At 42.5% G+C, this 23,478-nt stretch overlaps 1 protein-coding gene across 3 annotated transcripts in view; it reads left to right on the top strand.

Annotated features, from left to right (window-relative positions):
- LOC136847102 (AH receptor-interacting protein-like) overlaps positions 1 to 23,478 on the top strand; it is a 756,409-nt gene that overhangs the window by 730,499 nt on the left and 2,432 nt on the right. For all 3 annotated transcript variants that reach the window (XR_010855613.1, XR_010855612.1, XR_010855614.1), the window contains exon 6: positions 21,895 to 22,000. The gene's annotated coding sequence lies outside the window, so the exon portion shown is untranslated. The remainder of the gene's footprint in view (positions 1 to 21,894; positions 22,001 to 23,478) is intronic.

Below are 23,478 nucleotides of genomic sequence, written 5' to 3'. Positions count from 1 at the left end.
GAACACCAAGCTGTTCCATGGGTAGGTTTAGACTTTAATGCCTTTCCTACTCTTGCCAGGTTTCGGGAAGTCATCATTGTATTAGAGCAACTTTGTAAGTTGTCTCTTGGCATTGATTACCCCAGATGACCAGGGAAGGATCGGTTTCCAGTTTCTTTCAGTGGTGTACACAAGCAGCCAAGAGATGAAAAGTTTTCATCACAATCCCACAGGCTACAATGACTGCCTGGTATGGTCCATGGTTCTGGTAAGCTCAAGGCAGGATCTCTCAGTAATGCCATTAGCAGTGCTGGGAGAGAACCTACTAATCAGTTCTTCCAACACCAGTCGGGTAAGTCATGATCCCACATTATGGGTTTTTTTTCCAGCACCGATACCTATAAAAAACATGGTTAGGTTTTTGTTGTTTCTCAAACATGAGGAAACTTCTTGTAGCAGCTTTTAAGGCTAAGGGCGATGTTGGCTTTGACTATGGACTTGTCTGAGGACAAAGAAATCTAGATGTTTTTCAGGGTGTTAAATTGGAGTTTCCCAGGTCTCTGCTACATACTTTACCTTGGAATCTGTATGTGATTCTTCATTTCATTATTTTGTCGACCTTTGAGCTGTTTAGAACTAGCTCCTTGTAAAGAAGTTTCAGTGGAAACTTCACAGTATCTTTAGACACAGCTGAAGAGTTAGAGACCCACTCTCTTAGAAAAGGTAGGCCATGCTAAAGACAAGTCTATTATCTTTGCCTTATTTTGGGCTAGTACAATTATCTGGTAGGCCCTTACCTACAACAGCATCTTTACCTAGCCTGGAGTCACTAGGGCTTTGAGGAACTTGACTCCTTGGAGGTCCAGTACTGTCTGTAAGGATTGTTGGAATTACGCTAACAGAATTAAACCTGATGTAAAGGTTCTGTCTTAAGTGATATGGAAACCGGAGTTTCCTAAGAGTAGAAATACAATGTCCATTTCATTAAGTCTTTGTTCAAGGACTTTCATGCTAATTTCTATCCTTAATGGAAGGTAAGCTACTTGGCATAGGAGCAATGGCTACAACTTTCAAATTTGTAAACTTATCCTTGGATAAAATATGGAAGTTACTCAGTGGCATGGTAATCTTCTTGCTTTGGCTTATCTTCATGGCGCAGAGGTTAAATTTTTTTATTGCAGAGCATTAACTCCTCTGGTTTATGCAGGGGATATTATGTCCTGAATCAGTGGGTAGTCTTTCATTGTCTATTGCCTTTGAAACCTGGTTGTGGTTTTTGGAAAGCTTGGAGGAACTCGGTGTTGAGTATTAGAAGTACACCTTTTTCTACATATGTTCTTGTTAGTTATCCATCCTTGGCTCTGCAGGGTTTTGGCACAGTAACCCTACCCCTCCTTCTGCTGAAGGGAGCATCCTCCAAAGAGACCTCAGTTCTCTTCATAATGAGGGTCTCGTACCTGAGTGACAATCCTCTTAAGGCAGCATTAATAGCTTGTGGATTGAATTCACTGGTTAAAACAAACACTTGTTTTGTACAAATATTTTGTTACTAAGTAGCCTTTAAGGGTTGGCTGATTTTCACTTTGCCCACCACCTGTTTCAAATGTGGGAATCAGATATTATGGAGAGGTAAGGTTCATTTAAAAAAATGTAAATACGTAATTTAAGATTTACTTTTAAATACTTCTCTCTCCATTATATAAATTGCCCTCCCTATGTCCCCACATTCAAAGTGAAGAGAAGTAGACTGCCGGCTACGAGTGTTTGTACCTATTAGTCCCCTGGTGGGGGAAGGGTAAGTAGATGGATAGAAGAAGGATGTTCATAGAAAACCGAGCATTATGCTGGCACGGAAGTAAAAGCTATAGAATGGAGAGGTATTTAAAAAATAAATCTTAAATTAAGCATTTATGATTTGACTTCAGGTTTTATGAGAGATGATCATGGATCAGAGGAAATGAGAGAGGAGGAGGCATTTTGTCAAGCACCAGAGGTGGTGTGAGTAAACAAAGAAAACGTGATAAAATTTGCAAATGGAAGACCATTGAATTTTCATTTCACAAAAAATTGGTGCTCTGAAACTTTTATTGGCGATGATAAATTCTCATTTCGTACAGAATGCCGAGTCTATTATTTATATTTTTTGTGAGGTTTTTCCAAATGAAATTTTTCACCAAAAGTAAATGTTCAAAGTTTGTAATAAAGATTTTCATACTGAATAACAAAAATGGTGTTACTTTACTCCATGTTTTGAGAGGTATCACAACTGAAATGAATTGCCAATAAAAGCTACATAATTCAGTATTTGACTAATTACCTGCATATCATTTGCATATTTTATCACTCTGTAATAAAACACTATAATAACATAATAGTACAGTGTAATATTATAACAGTGATGAAAATAACAAATAATCGAAGTTCAAATATAGAAGAGAGAAAATTAGTCAGTTACACGATTATCAGAACGCTGTTCTCATCGCTAGGGGCGAAAACAGGCTCGCAGCGAAAGGGTTAAGGAAGCTATTTGAAAGTGCAGTTCAACTTCATCCTCTACCAAAGTAACAGCCTCAGAGTTACACATTTAAATGAAGTAGCAAGTTATCCAATATTGCCTAAGTAGTAGTGAGCAACAAAACATTTTTGTAATGTACTCCTTGGGAGTAACTTGTTCTTAACAGAAGTTTTCAATTTGTATTTTCCAAAGCAGAATCATTTTTACCAGTTAATGTAATACCATGTATGATTGGTGTTTTACACTTGACTCATGGATTTGTAATTAAGTACTCTTGTTCAATTTGATATTTGTGTGGGATATTTCAAGTAGGTAATTAGTTTTGGAGTTGTCTTTAAAACTGTTTTAGATACCAGCTATGAAAAGACATGCTTTTGTCCAGGAAAGTTGTCCAAGCTCATAGTGTTGTCTGTCATTTACACCCCTTATTAAATTAAAAGTCTTTGAGCTACTACCTGGTCGTAAGTCCTGGTTTTTGCTACTTTCATTTTTGTAAACTTCCGCCTTTCTTGTGTCCTTGCAAGCTTGATGTATTGTTAGTTGTTTTTTCAATAAATCTCATATGTTACTATATTGATCTAATCTTTCTTGCTCTTCTGTTCTTCTTCCAGCTTTAGAATTGTTTCCTTCCGATGCTGTATCGTATGCTATTTACTTGATATTTCACTAGTATGTTTTACATTTATATTAATGGATATATTTTTCCTTAAACATTTTAGATACCATAATAATTAAGAGATTTTGTGCCATATTAATTTTGTTTAGATTTCTGTGTAATTGTCAACGTTAATTTAAGGAAAATTATTTATTGAAAGTGAGCATATCATGTTAGTTGAATGTTGCTCCTCAGTTTACCTTTTCCACAATAACTGATTGCTGTGACAAAGTTTTTTAGGGTTTTTAGAAGATTATATTGTTAGAAGACTGTAAGACTGTTAAGTATTATTATTAAGTATTTTAACCAGCCCACTGTAGGCAACTTGTATGTGAGAGGGGAGGCACAAATGTTTTTGTTGATTAATGTACTACTAATGATGAATTGAAAGTAATTATTGTTCAGGGCATGTCACCTGCAGTAGGTTGAAATCAGGAGTCTTACAAAAAAAATTGTAGGTAACATAGAAGTATTCCCAACATGGTATGAACTGTGGTCATTAAATTACCACATTTCACATGGGTAAACCAAATTTTCAGGTAGGAAATGAGTACTTATTAGTCAGTTGTAAAGAACTCACTAGGCTATATGTATTATTACCCAATACACTGGAACAGAATCTTAACCACCATAAATATTAGTGATTCATCCTTAGGCTTCTTTTGAACATGTTGGTATATTTTTGTATGTAAATCAAAATCTATGCATCTTTACCCTAGCTTAATTGTGCCCCAACCATTGGAAAATCTCAATTTTTTCCAAATTTCAGGGTTTTTTTTTCCTGGTACTGTGCAGCTTAATTACCTGTAGCAGGTAACACTTTCTCAAGCATAAATTCCCCATGATCCACATCAGTACATTTTACAAAAGTACAGTAAATGGTAAACCAGCCACATGAGTTTTATTTTAAGCTCCATGGACTGGTTCAGTTAATAAATAAAAGTTTTAAATATTTTGTTGGTTTGCAGCCAAGATTCTCACAACTGAAGCAATAGTCATAATACATGAATGTATTGTTATTTTAAATAATTTGGTTGTTAACTATTATTTTAAATTCGTTTTCTTCTTTACCTCCCGTGATTCCCTCTCCCATATCTCAACTGTTCAATTATCAGATCATTTTGGTTTTTCTGAACCGGGAGGATAGTGTGGTTTGAAGGCAAGTCTCCTCACCTTTAAAATGAGTGCTTGGTGTGTCCGAGCAAGATGGACTGATGGTCCGTAAGTAAGGCACTAGGGATAGTTTTATAAAATGTGTCTAAATATCCAGTAACTACCTTTATGCAATCTATGGTTTGCCTGCTTGTTGTTTTGGTGGATGGTGTTATGATTGGACTTGGCCCAGGGCTTTCAAAACTACTTAGTTATAGAAAATAAATTAACCAGACTACTGAGCAAAGATTTATCTCTCACAGGGACAGCTTGAAGGTTTTCATACAAGAACATTAATCATATTTTATCTAAAAAGAACAGATTCATTCAATCTTTATAAATGGATAGATTGAAAATGTTGAAGATTCTGACAAAATTTTAAGGAATTGTGTCCAATACTTGGCATTCACTTTGAGTGAAATTTTGTGGTTCATGTGAAATGTGATGTATGGCATTCTCTAAAGATTGGATCTGGGTCGCGATGGGTGGTCATTGGTAGTTTTGTCTTAAATGGGTGTGCCCAATTCTCAAACTACTTCATCTCCATTCTACATCATCTTGTATAGATGAGTACTATAACTGTACTGTATTGTTTATTTAATCTGCTTAGATTTATACTCCGTTCAGTCATTGCACAAATCGTGCTATTTATTCACTGAAATAGGTTTACTGATGGCATTAGCTGTTTTAGGAATTTTTTAGGTTTGATCTATCACAATTGTTTCAGACTTTGCTGCTTTACCTGTATCTTCCTTTCCTTTTATGCCTACATAAGCAGGGATCCAGTAGAATTAAACTTTTATGCAATTTTCATGTAATTTATCAAAGGTGTTTTTGATTTGCTGGACAAGGGAAATTTTCAGTATAATTTTTAATAGTTTCAGTAGCACTTCTAGAGACAGTGAAAATTTTATTTTTGTTAAGGTGTTTGTTTGAAGCTAAAATTCTGCGGTGAAAACAAGAGGCTAAGTCAAGTAATGAAAACGTATGTACCAGTTGTGCTGGTGATTTTCTGGTGTACAAGTACATTATAATTTTTTGATAAGTAGTATGAATGGGTACTTTTTTTTAATTTTATGCATAATCCAGGGTTGAAGGCCTCAATGAGTCACTTTGCTGTAATTGGAAGTTGTGATAAATGATTTTTGATGAAAAAGTTATTAGTGTATTGGTTTTCTGGTATAGTCGCTAGCTTGCATAGTTATAGCACTCATGGCTATGCTTGGAGGAAAAGGTAGCTTTAATGTATATCCCAAGTGCATATTTATGAATTTAAATCCATTATCAGTATTATTTTTTAATACCAGATGGTAATTGATAGGCCATGTACTGGATTGCTAATGTGGACATCATCACAAATGTTTTTAGGTCTGCTTTTCCCTTCATGGTGTTATACATGAAATAAATTTTGTCCACTTTCTTGAGTCTTGTACTCTCACTGCCTTGACTCCTGTCAGGTGTAGGTCTTTATCTATCCCCATTTTCAATGATGCCCTTGAACTTCATTCAGCTATTTCCATGTGTATGACATTTCTCATCAACTGTTCCTCATTCCTTTTCGCCACAAGTTCACCCGCTCTCAGTCTTTGAGGTCTGTCTTTTGCCTAGGTTTTGGACACCATAACTCCCCCCACCCCACAATTCTGCATGTAATACCATCTTCCCACTTTAATCTGGACATGAGTCTTAACATTCCATGGTCACAACTTTCCAAAATCTTAATTGCCTAGCCAGTGCCTATGTTCCTTATACAGTACAGTGATACAGGTCTTATGTACCCTTCATACAACAAGACTGCTTTCTCTACTGATGGGGCATTTTTATTTACCCTGTATTCAAAATGGTCTGATTTCATCCAGCAGGTTGCCAAACCACATTAATGAAACATCCAAGACTTACTGGACAGTGAGCAGGAATGAAAATGGTCTATTACCGTATTGCGTGTTCTACCAAGTTCGACTGAAGCATTATGGAATTGTACTATACTTTAGGAAATAATTATTTTTATAGAGATGCTGGTTCTTTGTTCACGTTGAAATGTTTACTTTTCTGCAGAAATAGGGCATGTTTAAATTCTTCTATTGTACTTTATCTAATCTATATCTTTTTGTTTCGGAGTTCATTTTAGTTAGTTCTGCATCTCTCAGTTTGCAGAAAATTCCTTGTAGATTTTCGTTTGTTACAAACTTTGTCTCATCTTGCTCTCTCAGGTACTGAAAATATCGAGTGTTTCTAATTCGTTTTTATATATACAGTATTTGTTTTGTCTGCTTCACATACGTTATAGATGATGATGTTCATTTTAACCAGATCTAATTTTTTTTATATACATTTCATTTTATTTGCACTGAGCTCTGCAGTTCTAGAGTTTTTGTTTCATTTTTATTTTTAGGCTGTTTGGTTTGAATTTATAAAAAAAAAAAAATATTCAAATTTAGTAGATAATTTTCTTTACTATGTATCAGACGGTTTCACAAAACCATGGAGTTTAATCACAGCAAAAACCATCACACAAATTAAGATTGACAAATTATTAACAAATATACTTGCAAAACCTCGAAAGGAGTACAAATAAACAAAACTGCGAACAAAAGAACTGCAGAGTGATTTCACGTAAGATCAAACATTACCATCCTTGTAAACATTTATCAACCAACAAAGTATAACAACAGGTTCAACTGGGTGTAAAATTCAACAGTATCAGATGAACAACTTATTGATGTTCAGTTCCAAAATCGAAATTCAATTTGTATCACTAAACCAGTAATTTTGGTGTTTGTGCCATGATTTATTTATTATTAAAAGTAGCGGAAAAGCTAAATTTCGAAGTCTACTAGAAAGTGAGCAGCAATTGTTCACCAGAAGAGCAGAAATCTTGGCCCAAGGCATTCAAAATGAATGTCATTCCTCCTATTGCACCTCCATTCATATTCTCTTTCATCCATCTTGCTATCCACACTCTCCTAACAATTGTTGCATAGTGCAATTGGGAGGTTTTCCTCTTGTTACACCTTATAAACCTTTCTACTCTCAATTTCCCTTCCAGTGCTGAATGACTTAATAGGTCCCAGCACTTGGCCTTTGGCCAAAATTCTATATTTTCTATACTATTTATCGGGAAGCCACGTGTTGGTTTTGCGGGGGGCCCGTATTATGAACCGATTTCCTGAAGCTTATCATTTTGGACACTTGTTAAATGAATCGTACGTGTTGCATGCATTATTTTGTTATATTTTCAGAAAATGTAAGTTAAAAGTCTTGTAAACATAGTGTTTTTTCTAATGTATTCCATTTACATGTCATTTTACTAAAACTGCAAAATCTATTTTTTAAATTCATAATTTAAGTAGTTTTTGGAATGTATGTAAATAACAAAATATTGCACAATTTATCAAAGATGAGGAATCATTTTTTAAATATTCTCTACTGTCAATTTGTAGTTTTCCAAACTGTTCTCATATCCCTAATTCGTGTATCTTTTTTCATGGCGGCAAAACTGTGAATGCTTAAAGTTTTGATTTTTTTTTTTTATCTATGGAAGGGATCTATAAAACACGTTGTAGTTAAGAAAAGTCCGTGGGTAGAGATTTTTAAAGAAAACTGACAGTAGATATAATTATATGTAGATTCAATTACATGTGGGTCTGAATGTGAATGAATTACTCACTGCTTTGTCTTGAAAATACCAAATTCGTCAACTATGATCCACTGAAACCATAAATAATTATGCTGTAATTCTCAACTAATTAGAGTTAGATACGTATTATGCAGTTTGAAAAGCAGATGTAACCAGTGAGATAGATAATAGGACAAGTATATAGTTATGATGTCAAATATCACTAGCAATATAGAGTTACATATAGACTAAAAATCTGCAAGTCTTGCTGCTACATTATTGGAACTGCCGAAGACGTTCTGGCGAAAGTGAGGATAACATAGTTGTGGTTTCGCTTATCTACAATATATTGAAGGTAAGATGTCCGGTACAGATGGCCACATTTAGTTTATCTTTAAATTGATTTGTAATGCTAAATTGGTGTTTTATACTTTTTAGCTTCGAAAAAAGGTGACATTTCTTAGGGGCAAACCTAACACAGCGTAGGCTACGCGTAATACGATTTAAGCTAATCGAGTTAGGCTTGGCCTACCCGTCACCATCCAAAAGCCCGTGAAAGTTTTAATTGCTTAGGTTAAATAAAATAAAGTGATTTAATTACCGACTTTCGGTTATGCTTTTAGGCAGAAAAACCCTGGCTCGTCGCCATGTTTTGTACCTTCCCTTGGGGATTAGGCCTAGGTTAATTTAACTTTAACAGAAGACGGTAAATATCTACATTATTACGGTAAATTTCTCGTTATTTCACCAGTACTGTATCATATACACTTTTCTACGTTTCCCTGTCAAAAAATTTCATCAATAGGCGTAGACCTAAACAATATTTACTTGCAGAGCTCTGTAGAATTACCGCTTGGTTTATTAGGATTGTTATGCCAGGGAGCATTTAAGTGAAGATAAAATGTTAGTAACATTAGGCTACCTTCGTTACCTAGGGTTCGTGGTCGTTACCTGGCTGGTTTGTGTAGACACCCCCCCCCCCTGTAAATCATAAGATTGAAGTTCAGAAATTCATGTTGACCTGATCTTGCTCCCCAGCCATTGTAATGTAGAATGCTGTTTAGTTAGATGGCCGAAGTTTAAAGATGTGTAGGTTAAGCCTAGGAATGTTTTTTAACTTTTAGTGGGTTGAAAGTAATAAGTAATTATGACTTGGTAGTAGTTTTGCACAAGAGCTCTTGAGTAATGTGTGTCTCCAAGAAATTGTAGAACTAGTGGAAAACATCAGTAAGGAACTTCAATGATCCAAGTCTTTTTATCAGTAAGTAGGGCCAGTACAATTAGATATTCAACCATTTCAGCATTAAATTCAGATATGGAAAGTTTATAGTATTTTTGAAAATGCTAGATTTTTTGGAAAATTTTTACTTTGAATAGTTGAGCCTACCACAACCACTCCTAGGCAATGACCACCTTGTTTAGCTCCACCCCCATGGGAATGAATGTTAAAAAATAGAAGACAGTAAATATCTCTGTAACAGTAAATTTGTGATAGATTTTGATACGATTTTCATTCAGAGCATAGCAGCCTAAGATGACTGTAAAGTACAGCATATACCGTAAATTCCACTGAAAATTGTGGTATTGAAGGAAAATAACTTAATGAGTTGTTTGGGCAAGCTCATTGAAAACTGAAAGTATTTCTGGTTAGGCAAATTGATTTGTTTATTGTTAGGCAAATTGATTGTACAGTATTTTGAGATTGCAGCTGAGCTGTAGGAATATTGATCTTCAAGCCTGTTATGGTGGAAAGGAGGTCTATCCTACATGTTCAGAATAGCTTATCCTTTAAGAGGTGCTAAATAATGACCAGGAGGATAGGTACTGCTACTTTATTCAGAACGCAGGCCGCTTATAAAGCGCCGTGCAGACGTCACACAGAGGAATACAATAGAATTTCGGTGATCTGAGGTCAATTACTCTCGGCAATAATTACATCAGATAAATACAAGTAATGTAAAAAGTGAGTTGACAAGAATTGACATAACATTCTCACACATGTGCAAAAGAAGCAGATACAAATGAATTAATTTAGTAATAGATACATATTTATACAGGAAAAATATGGCTGATTCTGCTGGACCCGATCCAATAGGAGTGGTATTGAAGAAAACGGGTGGTTCATCATAGAAAACTCGCTCAGTGGGGACTTTACAAATACTCCCCCCCCCTCCAAGACATGGGTAACGTCTGATTAATCTAGGTATCTGCTGGGACGTTGGAGAGTGCCGCGGCTCCGCGAAGTCAGCTGGGGGGTGCAGTGTGAGCGGGAGCGGCCACGCGCCCTCCTTTTGGGGTGGCTCAGCTGCGGAGGCGACGGTTCTTGAGGAGGGCGCTACGTGGTACCGTCTGCTGTTTCCTCCAAAAGGGCGGGCTTGAGACGGCCACCGACACCCAGTCGTCCTTCCCGTGCAGGGCGAGGCGGAATGCTTTGGTGTTCCTCTCGAGCACGCGGAAGGGCCCCCTGTAGGGTCTGGTTAGTTGGGGAGGACGGCGTCATCCCTGACGAAGACGTGGGTGGTGGAGGACAGGCCGGGAGCCGTGAAGTTTGTTGACCTATCAGTATACGTCCGCTGGCAGGGGGCGAACTTCCCGACTATGTCGCGGAGCCTCTGGACTGACGGGTTGTGATGATTTCCCAAGACGAGTTCGCCTGGGACTACGAGGGGCTCCCCGTAGATTTTCTCTGCTGCGGACGGGTCGCTGTTGCTCTGGGGGCGGTTCTCAGTCCGAGGAGGACCCAAGGCAGCTGGTACTTCCAATCCTCGGCGGTGCAGAGGGCCATGAGGGACACCTTCAGGGACCTGTGGAATCTCCTCACCAATCCGTTGGCTGTGGGGTTGTAGGCAGTGGTGGTGTGGTGATATGTCCCCAGAAGGCGTGCCAGGGCGGACCACAGCTCGGACAGGAAGGCTGGGCCCCTGTTGGTGGTTATGTGGTCCGGAACACGGAACCGGCTGATCCAGCTGGAGAGGAGGGCCTCGGTGCACGCACTGGCGATGGCTTCCTGCATGGGCATCGCTTCAGGCCACCTGGTTGAGCGGTCGACGATTGTCAGGAGGTATCTGACCCCGCCTGATGGGGAAAGAGGGCCCACGATGTCTACATGTATGTGTCCAAACCGCCTCCCCGGCTGGGGAAACTCGACTACCCCGTCTCGGTGTGACGCCCTATCTTGCTGGTTTGGCATCGGATGCACTGTCTTGCCCAGGCCGTCACGTCCTTCCACATCCCACGCCAAACGAACATCTCTGCCAGCAGCTTGGCCGTCGTCCTGCCGGAGGGGTGGGACAGCCCATGGATGACATCGAACACCAGACAGCAGCGGGAGGTGGGCACCAGCGGGCGAGGCTGGCCGGTGCTTACGTCGCACAGCAGTTTTGGTCCCCCAGGGGCAAGGGTCACGTCCTTCCACTCGAGGGACGTGATGGCGGTGCGGTAGGCTGGAGTCTCTGGGTTGGCGGTCTGCTCCCGGGCGAGGTCCTCGTAGTTGATCCCGAGCTGCACCGCTTTGAGCTCAGTTCTGGAGAGGGCGTCTACTACAGGGTTTTTTTTCTGCCGGGGAGATACTTGATTGAGCAGGTGAACCCCACGAAATGCCGCTGCTGCCTGGAAGACCATGCGTCCCCCTGCTTTGTGAAGGCGTGGACCAGCGGCTGGTGATCCATCCAGATTGTGAAGGGCGTACCCTCCAGGAGGAACTTGAAGTGACGTACTGCCCGATACACTGCGCAGAGTTCCCTGTCGAAGGTGCTGTAGTGGGCCTCCGCGGGGCTGAACTTTTTGCTGAAGAAGGCGATGGGCTGGGCGGCACCAGCGACGATCTGCTCCAGGATGGCCCCACAGGCGATGTTGCTGGCATTCATCATCAACTGGAGGCAGGCGTTGGGGTCCTGGTGGGCCAAGGCAGTTGCTTCGGCGAGGGCGGCCTTCGTCAGGGAGAAGGCCTGCTGCTGGTTGGGTCCCCACATTAAGGACTTCAGTTGGCCCTTCAGGATCTCCGTCAGGGGGCCCATGGTGTGTGCGACCCCGGGGATGAAACTCCTGTAGTAGTTGACCATCCCAAGGAATTCCTGTATGGCCTTGACGGAGGTAGGGGTGGGGAACCTGGTGACGGCTTCGACCTTTGGTGTGAGTGGACGGACACCTTCCAGGGATATCTCATGGCCCAGGAAGTCAGCTTTTTCGACGCCGAAGGTGCATTTGTCGAACCTGACGACGAGGCCATTCTCCTGCAGGCGCTGCAGGACCGTCCGGATGTGTCGCAGGTGCTCTTTGTGGGATCTGGAAAAAATTAGAATATCGTCCACGTAGCACACGCAGAAGTTCAGGTCCCCCAGGATGCTGTCCATCAGCCTCTAGAAGGTTGCCCCCGCATTCCTCAGGCCGAAGGTGGAGAAGGCGAAGACGTAGGACCTGAAGGGCGTGATGATGGCAGTTTTGGGATATCGTCTGGATCAGCTGGTACCTGGAAGTAAGATTTCAAAAGGTCTAGTTTAGAGAATATTGTGGCCCCATGGAAGGAGGCCGTGAGATCTTGCATGTTTGGTAGAGGGTAGTGATCAGCTTCAGTTGCAAGGTTGAGCTGCCTGTAGGCTAGTCGCCGCAGGGTCTCCAGGAGCCATCCAGTTTCTGCACCATGTGGAGGGGAGAGGCCCATGGGCTGGAGGCCTTCTTGCATATGCCCATCCACTCCATCTCGGCGAAAGCGTCCCTGGCCTCCTGAAGGCGCCGAGGGGGAAGCCTCTGGAACTTTGCGTGTGTTGGGGGGGCCTTCATTGTAATGTGGTGGTAGATTCCGTGCTTTGCCGGGGCCCCGGGTACCTGGCGCAGTTTAGGCTTGAAAACGTTGGGGAACTCCTTCAGCAGCTGGGCGTACTGGTGTGGGGCGACGGAGCAGATGGTAGGCACGCTGGGTCCCGGTGCCAGGGGGAGGGACTGGCAGGAGTCGGTGTCTAGGAGACGCTTGCGACCGACGTTGACTGCCAGTCCGAAGTGGGCGAGGAAATCCGCGCCCAGAAGTGGGGTCCTTACATCTGTGACGATGAAGTTCCACATATATCTCCGAAGAGGTGCTAAATAATGAGCAGGAGGACAGGTACTGCTACTTTATTCAGAACATAGGCCACTTATAAAGCACCGTGCAGACATCACACAGAGGAATACAATAGAATTTCGGTGACCTGAGGTCAATTACTCTCGGCAATAATTACAATGGATAAATACTAGTAATGTAAAAAGTGAGTTGACAAGAATTGACATAACGACATTCTAACATGTGCAAAAGAAGCAGATACAAATGAATTAGTAAAAGATACTTACAGTATTTATACAGGATAAATATGGCTGATTCTGCTTGACCTGATCCTATAGGAGTGGTATTGAAGAAAACGATTGGTTCATCATAGAAAACTCGCTCAGCAGGGACTTTACAATCCTGAAAAGTTGCGCCAACCCTCACAGTCCTGGCTAAATATACATTAAGCACACCTGTAGACTGGGCTAAATTTAAGAATAGCCAAATTAAAGAAAAAACTCATCAATGGAAAGAGGAAATATGCACATGTACGTGGTATAAGAAAAATAACAAAAATTTTCCATACCTTCCACAGGAAGTTGAAAGTTAATATTTCCAACACTGTGCTGGGCTTCTTTTCCAAACAACAGTCATAAAAATATGCTAATTTTACCAAGTTATAAATGTTTTGTCTAATTTTTTATTTTGTAAAATTATAATTACAGCTCTCATAATATCGTAACAGATAAGAATTAAAATAAGTAACAAATTCGTAGTATATTTATTGTAAAATATTTCCAAGACATTGTGAGAGAGGTGCGAAACAATGAGCAGGAAGACAAGTACTGCTAGTTTATTGATGAAGCAAGCTGCTTATAAAGCGGGGTGCGGATGTCTGCGTACTTCACAGAGACCGTGGGTACAAAGATTTACAGGTGACCTGAGGTCAAACTAATTCTCTACAAAAACAGGACAGGTTCATACAGAAAGCATAGTGATCAATAATGTGTGATGCATAACATAAATACTTCGTTACATGCACAGTACATAAAGCTTGATCATTTGGAAAGACAATAAATATACAATTTACAATTATGGAGATAAACATGTTCTGGTCGACCTTTGGTCGATGTGAAGGCACCACAGAAAACGGGATGTTCACTATAGAGAACACATTGAGCGGGGACTTTACAATACCCCCCCCCTCTCCCCCCAAGATGGAGGTAGCGTGATCAAAGCAGGTATCTGCTGCGGCGACGAAGGGGGCCTCACTTTTTCGATGACAACTGGAGAGGGTGGTCGCCTTCCTCGGCGCCCTCTGGAGCGGTTTGTTGGGATGCCTTGCTGTCTGGTTTGTGGGTTTCCCCGGGGATGCCCACACCTCTTTCCTCCTGTTCTGTCCAAGGGGGTGCCACACCCTGCGGGAGGCTTTGGGGTTCACCTCAACATCCTCCAGGAATGCGGGTTTGAGACGATCCAAAGATATCCAGTCTTCCTGCCCGTGGACGGCTACTCGGAATGCCTTCTTGTTCCTTTCCAGTACAAGGAAAGGTCCTCTGTAGGGTCTAGTTAAGGGTGGGCGCACAGCGTCGTCCCTGACGAAGACGTGGGTGGCAGAGGATAGCCCGGGGGGCACGAAGGGGGACGTTCTGTCGGTGAATGTCCTTTGGCATGGGGCGAACTTTCCAATCCTGTCATGGAGCCTCTGCACCCCTATGTCGTCCCTGTCCTCTGCGACGAGTTCCCCCGGGACTACCAGAGTCTCCCCGTAGACTTTTTCCACTGAGGAGGGGTCGCCGTTGGCTCTGGGGGCAGTTCTCAACCCAAGGAGGACCCAGGGCAGCTGGTATTTCCAATTCACGGAGGAGCAACGAACCATGAGGGATGCCTTCAGGGACCTGTGGAACCTTTCCACCATTCCGTTGGCTGCGGGGTTGTAGGCGGTGGTGCTGTGGTGAGTGGGCCCCATTAGGCATGCCAGGGCGGTCCACAGCTCGGACAGGAAAGTGGATCCTCTGTCTTTCGTTATATGGTCTGGGACACTGAACCGGCTGATCCAGCTGGAGAGGAGGGCTTTCGCGCACGCACTGGAGGTGGCTTCTTCCATGGGCGTAGCTTCGGGCCACCTGGTGGAGTGGTCAGTGACTGTTAGAAAGTATCTGGCTGCTCCTGATTGTGGGGAGAGGACCCACTATGTCGACGTGGATGTGCCCGAAGCGTCTCTTTGGCTGGGGGAACTCACCCATTCCAGATTTGGTGTGCCGTCCTACTTTGCTGGCCTGACACTGCATACGCTGCCTTGCCCAGGCCGTCGCGTCCTTCCATATGCCATGCCAGACGAACTTCTCCGTCAGCAGCCTGGCTGTTGTCCTTCCAGAGGGGTGGGATAGGCCGTGGATGACATTGAAGACCAGCCAACGTCTGGAGGCGGGCACCAGGGGGCAGGGGCATCCAGTGATAACGTCGCTCAGTAATGTCGATACTCCTGAGCCAAAGGGCACGTCCTTCCACTTCAGCGACATGATGGCTGTACTGTACGGAGGGGTCGCAGGGTCAGCAGCCTGTTCGAGGTTGAGGACCTCGTAGTCGCTCCCGAGCTGTACCGAGTCGATCTTGATCCTCGAGAGGGCATCAGCTACTGGGTTCTTCCTGCCGGGGAGGTATTTGATGGTCAGGTGAACTCCGCAAGGTGCACCTGCTGCCTAGAGGACCATGTGTCCCCCAACTTCATGAAGGCGTGGACCACTGGCTGGTGGTCAGTCCAAATTGTGAGGGGCGTTCCCTCCAGGAGGAACTTGAAGTGCCATACCGCCTGATACGCTGCGAAGAGTTCCCGGTCGAAGGTGCTGTAGCGGGACTCGGTGGGGCTTAGCCTCCTGCTGAAGAAGGCAATGGGCTGAGGGGTCCCCCTGATGACTTGCTCCAGGACAGCTCCGCAAGCGACATTGCTGGTGTCTGTCATCAGCTGGAGGTGAGCGTTGGGGTCCTGGCGGGCCAAAGATGTTGCTTTGGCGAGGGCGACCTTTGTTAGGAGAAAGGCCTTCTGGTGGTCGGGGCCCCACACTAAGGACTTTGGATGTCCCTTGAGGACCTACGTCAGGGGGGCCATGGTGTGAGCAATCCCGGGGATGAATCTTCTGTAGTAGTTGATCATTCCGAGGAATTCTTGTACGGCCCTGATGGAGGTAGGGGTGGGGAACTTCTCGACAGCTTCGACCTTCGATGACATTGGGAGGACGCCCTCGGGGGATATCTTGTGGCCCAGGAATTTCACCTTCTCGACGCCGAAGATGCACTTGTCGAACCTGATGACGAGGCCACTTTCCTGCGGGCACTGCAGGACCTTCCAGATGTGTCACAGGTGTTCCTCCTGGGATCTGGAAAAGATTAGGATATCGTCGACGTAGCAGACACAGAAGTCCAGGTCCCCCAGGATGCTGTCCATCAACCTCTGGAAGGTCGCGTCCACATTCCTCAGGCCAAAGGTGGAGAAGGCGAAGACGTAGGACCCGAAGGGTGTGACGATGGCGGTTTTGGGGATGTCCTCCGGCGCTACTGGTACCTGAAAATACGACTTTAAAAAATCCATTTTTGAGAATATTTTGGCCCTGTGGAAAGAGGCCGTCAGGTCCTGCATGTTTGGCAGTGGGTAGTGGCTGGGCTCTGTTGCAAGGTTCAGCCGCCTGTAGTCGCCACAGGGCCTCCAGGTGCCGTCCGCTTTCTGCACCATGTGAAGGGGGATGCCCACGGGCTGGGAGCCTTCCTGCATATGCCCATCCTCTCCATCTCAGCGAAAGCCTTTTTGGCCACCTGAAGGCGCTGTGATGGAAGTCGCTGGAACTTCGCGTGCGTCGGGGACCCTTCATCTTGATGTAGTGGTATATCCCGTGTTTGGATGGAGCCCTGGGCATCTGGCGGAGCTTGGGTTTGAAGACCTCGGGGAACTCCTTTAGGAAGGAACTGTACTGGTGGGACGTGACGGAACAGATGGGGCCCGGCAACAAGGGCAGGGACTGGCAGGACTCGGTGTCCAGCAGGCGTTTGCGGCCGACGTTGACTGCCAGTCCGAAGTGGGTGAGGAAGTCCGCCCGTAGGAGTGGGGTCCTGACGTCAGCGATGATGAATTGGCAGCTGTACCTCCAGCCAAGGATAGAGATCGACAGGAGCTTGGTGCTGTAGGAGAGGATGGGGGACCCGTTCGTGGCCGTAAGGGAGGCAGTCGGGTCTGGCGGGCGTCTGCGTTCCTCTCCTGAAGGCGGAAACACTGAACGCATGGCTCCAGTGTCGACCAACAGCATCCTGCCAGAGATGGTGTCTCGGATGTAGAAACCTAATAGTAAGGGGCCCCTGGATGTTTCTGCTGCTGCTGCCATGGCAGCCTGTGCGGTTGGCTGCCGCCGCCTCCATTTTTTATGAAGGGAAGAAAGGGCAGGGGGCTTCGCACCTCCGGGCAGCTCTCCCAAACCTCCAGTGGTAATAGCAAAGCCCCGGCCCATCAACGACATTGACGGGCTCCATGGTGGGATCCTCCGGCAGGAGGCAGTTGGCGGAGTGTGCGGGCATGGTCACCCACCTTTTTGGAATCCGTCAGCTGCTGTGCCACCCTGATTAGGTCCTCGACCGACAGGGTATATGCGTCCTTGATCTGCCCACGGACCTGCGGCAGTAGCTGCCACAGGAAGATCTCCCTCGACAGGCTGATTTCTTTGCGCCTGCCGCTGCTGTCGGTCTCGGGGAGGAGGAGGAGGTCCAGGGGGGCATGCCACGTTTCCAAGAGGTTTCCCTCCTGCCGGGGGTTGAGGGCGAGGTCAACGGCGCAGGCAGCTCTCTCGGAGACTGGCAGGGAGCAGGTCTCGACAAGAGTGGATTTTAGTTCTTGGAAGGTGGCAGGGCCCAACGTCGTCATCAACCACAGGGCAATCTTCCTGTATATCTCCTCCGGGAGGGCGTTGTTGGCCTTGTCCGCCTTCAGCACCTCATCCGTTTGGCCTGCTACCCTGAACTGCCGCTTGACCCTGTAGAACCAGGACGCTGCGTTTTCTTTGGTAAATGGCGGCAGCCTTGTGTTAAGGGCCTCTTTGGTTGGTCCATCAAGGGGTTTCATTGTGTGGGGTGCAGGTACCAGCGTGGAGGTGCATGCGGGAGGGGGTTGCGTGAGGGAGGTGTCTGCCTTCGAAAGGTTCGCGGTAATTTGTACGTGGTTGGGAATGTCCGCGTCCATGCTCATTTCGCGCTCTCACTTGGAGTGTGAGGGAATACTCGCGCCAATGCACGCTGGGGGAGCATGCCTTGTGGGTCCGCTAATGACGCTGGCGACCTGCCAACAAGGGTCGGTAAACGCCCGAACGCTTTGTTAGAGCGCCATAGTTAGTTCATTAGGGTCTTCGTTGGGCAAGTCGATAGAGCTGTGGACTAGCACTCGCTAGGCCCGAGTTCGAGTCTCCGGCCGGCTGATGAAGATTTAGAGGAATTTATTTCTGGTGATAGAAGATTTAGGGAATTTATTTCTGGTGTAGGTCCCGTTGCCAAGTAACCAGTTGGTTCTTAGCCACGTAAAATAAGTCTAATCCTTCGGGCCAGCCCTAGGAGAGCTGTTAATCAACTCAGTGGTCTGGTAAAACTAAGGTGTACTTTTTTTAGGGGCATGGGTAAGGTTCATCGGGCCAAGACTTAGTCGCCATTTGGGTCCGTTAATGGCTTCTGGGAACCACTCCGGGGGTCACCACTGTGAGAGAGGCGCGAAATAATGAGCAGGAAGACAAGTACTGCTGGTTTATTGATGAAGTGAGCTGCTTATAAAGTGGGGTGCGGACGTCTGCATACTTCGCAGAGACCACGGTTACAAAGATTTACAGGTTACCTGAGGTCAAACTAATTCTTTACAAAAACAGGACAGGTTCATACAGAAAACATAGTGATCAATAATGTCTGATGCATAATATAAATACTTCGTTACATGTACATAAAGCATGATCATTTGGAAAGACAATAAATATACAATTTACAATTATGGTGATAAACATATGTTCTGGTCGACCCTAGGTCGATGTGAAGGCACGCAGAAAATGGGATGTTCATTATAGAGAACACATTGAGCGGGGACTTTACAACGTCATTGGATGGGAATTTTGGACAACATTCCCCTATGACATCTCAAGGCAAACCAAGCTCTCTCCTGTACATCTAGCTATTAGAGTTGGGGTAAAAGTTGCCATGATTCATTTATGGCCCATGGAAGTTATCTGAGCACTTTTCCCGTAAAATTTGTTCAAACTGTATGGTGCAAAATCTTGAACATTTATGTATGTTACTCAGAATCCACCCCAAAGCAATAAGTAAACATTTGTGTATGTTACCTGTCCACAAGGGGTTAATGTACGATGTTACTGCCCAAAATCCATGTGGGAGCCACTGGTTTGTACATACTGTTTATGATATCTTTACTCACAAAGCCTGTGTTACTGGATAAATTAATGGGAATATCTACGGTATGCAAAATAAACCCACATTGTCATCTAACCTCACCTAGGATAGAATGCAGTTACCTGACTAACCTTTGGACTTTGTTGCCAACCTGTTTAACTGTAACAGAACACAATTATAAATGCTGCTGCATGCTAACATCCTTTGTGCTAATAGTTATTAATGAGACTATGAACCTGTCAGACTGTTGCTTTTATCAATTTATGAGTTTTCAAGATTAAGTCTTCCATTGGGATCATATCATTAGTAGTTAGTGTTTTTTTTTTTTTTTTTTTATTTCCCCCCTTGTATATCTATCGCGCCATAATGGTTCATGGTAGACACTCAGACTTTTATCTTATGCTTTTCAGAATTAGTGACAGGACGTATTAGGCCCATTGTTGGTCATTTTTAAGCTCGGCTATGTCCCCGTAGTTTTACATATTCTGACCGTTGATAATGTAAAATTTTCTCCAGATTTTCAGGAAGCTGTAATGCTAGGTAAGAGTGAATTGTAGGATTTGTTTCAAGACACTTTATCCTACGGTTTTATATTCTGTTAGGAAGGTTTTTGAATTAGATGGGTGTGTCAGAAGCTGTGTTTTGATGTTACTTTACCTGACAGGTTGGACTAACCCCAAGTTGTAATTATGATTATCATAAGGGATACACTAATATCCTAACAGTTGTCCAGAGAAGTTGCGATCAGTAGAGTAAGGATTGTTCCTTTTTACATTTTTATCTTCATATTGGTGAAAAACCATACTGTATATCTAAATTTTATTAGTCAGCACTTAAGAAACAAAGGCTACACTCTCTTGTACATACACAAGGGACAGCATATATGAATTCATAAGTAATGTGTATTCAGAAATTATCAAAAATGTTAGAAATTGTAAAAATCAGCTAAAACAAAAATGGAAATGCAAGTTCACGCAAGTTGTTTTGCATACCACCGTGTTTGCCGTAAAAGTATCTTACATGAAAAGCTTATATTAACTAACAGTTTAGGCATTTGAACTGTAGCCCAGTGTTGTAAAGTGTTTTATTTTGATGATAAAATGCTTATCTGTCATGTTAATTAGGCAACAGAACTTTTTTTTATTTTGTAATTGTTGAATTATGTTGCTTCCTATTTTAGTACAGTATTTTATGTTACCGTTAAATCTTTTTCATTTTAATACAGTGTAACTAGCCTTTTGATGAGTATGCCATTAAAGTCATACCTCACGTTATGTCGTTTCAAGTGCCGTCATTTTCAACTACGGAGGTTTTTCTTAAATATTACAAAATTAAAAAGACATACTGTACGTCATTTTTCACAAGTTTAAATCTAATTGCAGTATATTTAGTGTCATTATTGGTTGTTCATAGAGTGCTTTGGATTTGTTTTTGGTGAAAGGTTTGAGTATTCTTTTCTTTAGCATGTTTATGAAAAAGACTACAAAAGGTTTAATTATCAGAAGGTTTTTTTGTGCTTAAAGTGACAGTTCTATTAATGAAGTTATGGGGTGATTATAAGGAATCTAGGTTTTTTTAAGATTATTATTTTGAATTTTTATTTTGAATTTTTTTTATTTGCGTTGCATGTTTTAGAATCAGTTACTGATGTTACGTCAGTATTTTGTACCAGTACAGTATTTTGATGTTCGCTACAAGTTAAATGCAAATTTCTTTTATATTTGTTGTCTAATCCTTTTTCGTTTCTCTTGTATTTTTAATTTTTGATTGCATATGTATTTTGTTTGTTGGTATAATGTAAGTTATGGTCTAACATAGCGTCATAGCGTAGTGTTGTATATGTTGAAGCTGATACATGTATTGAAAAACTTTGATGGCTGGAATGTGGCCCAGTGCTCTAATGCATAATATAGCTTAGCCTAACTTGAGAGCGCTTTGAAAATCTGGACTTGAACTCTGTGAAGTAAATTGCAAATAATTTTGACATTTCGACAAAATAGGGAGTTTAATATTATACAAGAGTATATTAAGGTGCGTGGGTGTTCCTTGGTCTACCCTTAATTCATTAAGCTTAGGCCTAAGGAAGTTCCGTCACCCTCCTCTTCAACAGCTGATCATATTTGTCACCTCGAATGATAGCTACATCTGTTCACATGTCCCTGTGCTTATGTCCTTTTAGTATTTTTGGCGAGTAACCAAATTTATAATAAAAATTATGTGTGTGTTTTAGATTATAATGAAGGTAATGTTAGGCACTGACTATACTGCAATAGCATATGAATGTAATATTATACTCAAGTCTGCTATGATCTCTGTTGCTGTACGGTCATGAATCATGATATGAAAAACTGCATCTTGAAATATTTTGTCAATTTATAGACAAATAAGGATATTAGGAGTCAATGGTGAAAGGAAGAGGGAGGTGACTTCGGCATGTCCTTCACATGGCCTTTGGAAGACTAGTACATGATAGCAATAAATTTCGTACCTAGCTCATTATATAGTTTATTAACGTTTTCACATATTTAAATTTACAGATAAATGTGAGATTTGGAGCTTTAAAAATGAAGGATTAGCATTCCCATACTAATTGCAAATGGAAATTGGGTCAGTAGAGCCGTTACCGACGATGCAAGATTAAAGGTAAGCCCTTCGAATATTCTGATGCGTGGGTAAATCTCAATCTGTAATGTAATTTAATAGGATACAAAGCTTTTGTGATACAGTATCTTGTTCTGTTTTTCAATAGACAGTTGAGGCTTCATGCTAAATGGCAGTGACAATTTTGTGTTTAAATGAGAAAAGCTGTAATGTGCTACTGTGCATTTCAGGGCCGTGTCTAATAGATTTTCGTCGATAAACTCTTAACAAAGTTTCGGATATGGATCGTATTTTGGAAATGGCTATTTGAGGCCACAACCTAATTGGTAAAAATATGCAGTGATGTCCAGTGTGGATAATTAAGGCAAAATTTAAAGGGAACCTTGGAGAAAGGATAGTTTTGGCGTAAACTATGACATCAGACGTAATAGCAGGGTTCCCAGTAGTAGGATAGTGATCGTAGAAACATGAATATTTGACCCTCATGTACAATAAGCAGTACTTTGAGTAGGATTTGCTATAAACTACTACTAAAAAATAATACAACCTTGTTAAGGAAAGTGCCATTATCATTGAAAGCAGTAGCTGTGTTACGTTCATAGAACAGAGGTCATTGATATAACGGAAGCATGACTGCATCAAATTCCAGTATTAAAGGAGAGGCTGAGCAAATCATTGATGAGGATGACGATAATATTACGGTTTCCATTGGTGATACCACAGGTAATGAATACGGATTTAATATATATACAAATGACATTATAGCAAAGGAATTTCGTAAATATACATATGGCAATACTATTTTCATTGTACAATTGTACGTTGACTACAGGAATACATAGCAATTATAACGCAATTTCCGTTTACCCTTTCACCATCACTTATACAAAACCTTTAGAATTGGTGAAATACAATCATATTGAAATAACTGAAAATTGAAAGAATGAGTAACTTCAAATCCACAAAAAAATAAATAGATAAAACCGGGAGTACATAGACTCTCTGATAAGTGATAACCACTCAACAACCGTACAACAACATTAGTGTCAGTTTCAAATAAATGAATCAAACGTATAGAAACAACAAAACTGACACAAAGGCACACAAATAAAATAAAGAAGGGGGAGTAGTGTGCTATACCAAGCGCTGTGGATTATGGGATTGATCATGCATTAAGGAAGTTAAGGTTAGAACCCTTGCGACTTGCGTTATGTTACATTCATTTAGCAGGACTAAGCAGGGACACGTGAACCGGAATTTTTGAGATAATTTGAAGCAACAGAAACTCCAGGGTAACAATGGTTTTCACAGAGAGTGTAAAAGACTTGCTGTATATGTCAAGTTAAAGGAACGTGAATTGCGCCAAGGAACTGCATTACACAATTAATATTCTCATTTGATGCCCATTCCCTTATTGTACTCTACTTATAGGCATGACTCGTCGAAAAGATGAGAGAGAGTATGTAGGGTAGGTGTTTGAGTCTGTGAAACAATATTTAGAATTCCATATACTGTACTAC

The sequence above is a fragment of the Macrobrachium rosenbergii genome, chromosome 16, assembly GCF_040412425.1.
Source record: "Macrobrachium rosenbergii isolate ZJJX-2024 chromosome 16, ASM4041242v1, whole genome shotgun sequence".
In the NCBI taxonomy this organism is placed as follows: domain Eukaryota; kingdom Metazoa; phylum Arthropoda; class Malacostraca; order Decapoda; family Palaemonidae; genus Macrobrachium; species Macrobrachium rosenbergii.
Note: the sequence above shows the minus strand (reverse complement) of the source record. Positions and strands in the feature narration are given on the sequence as shown.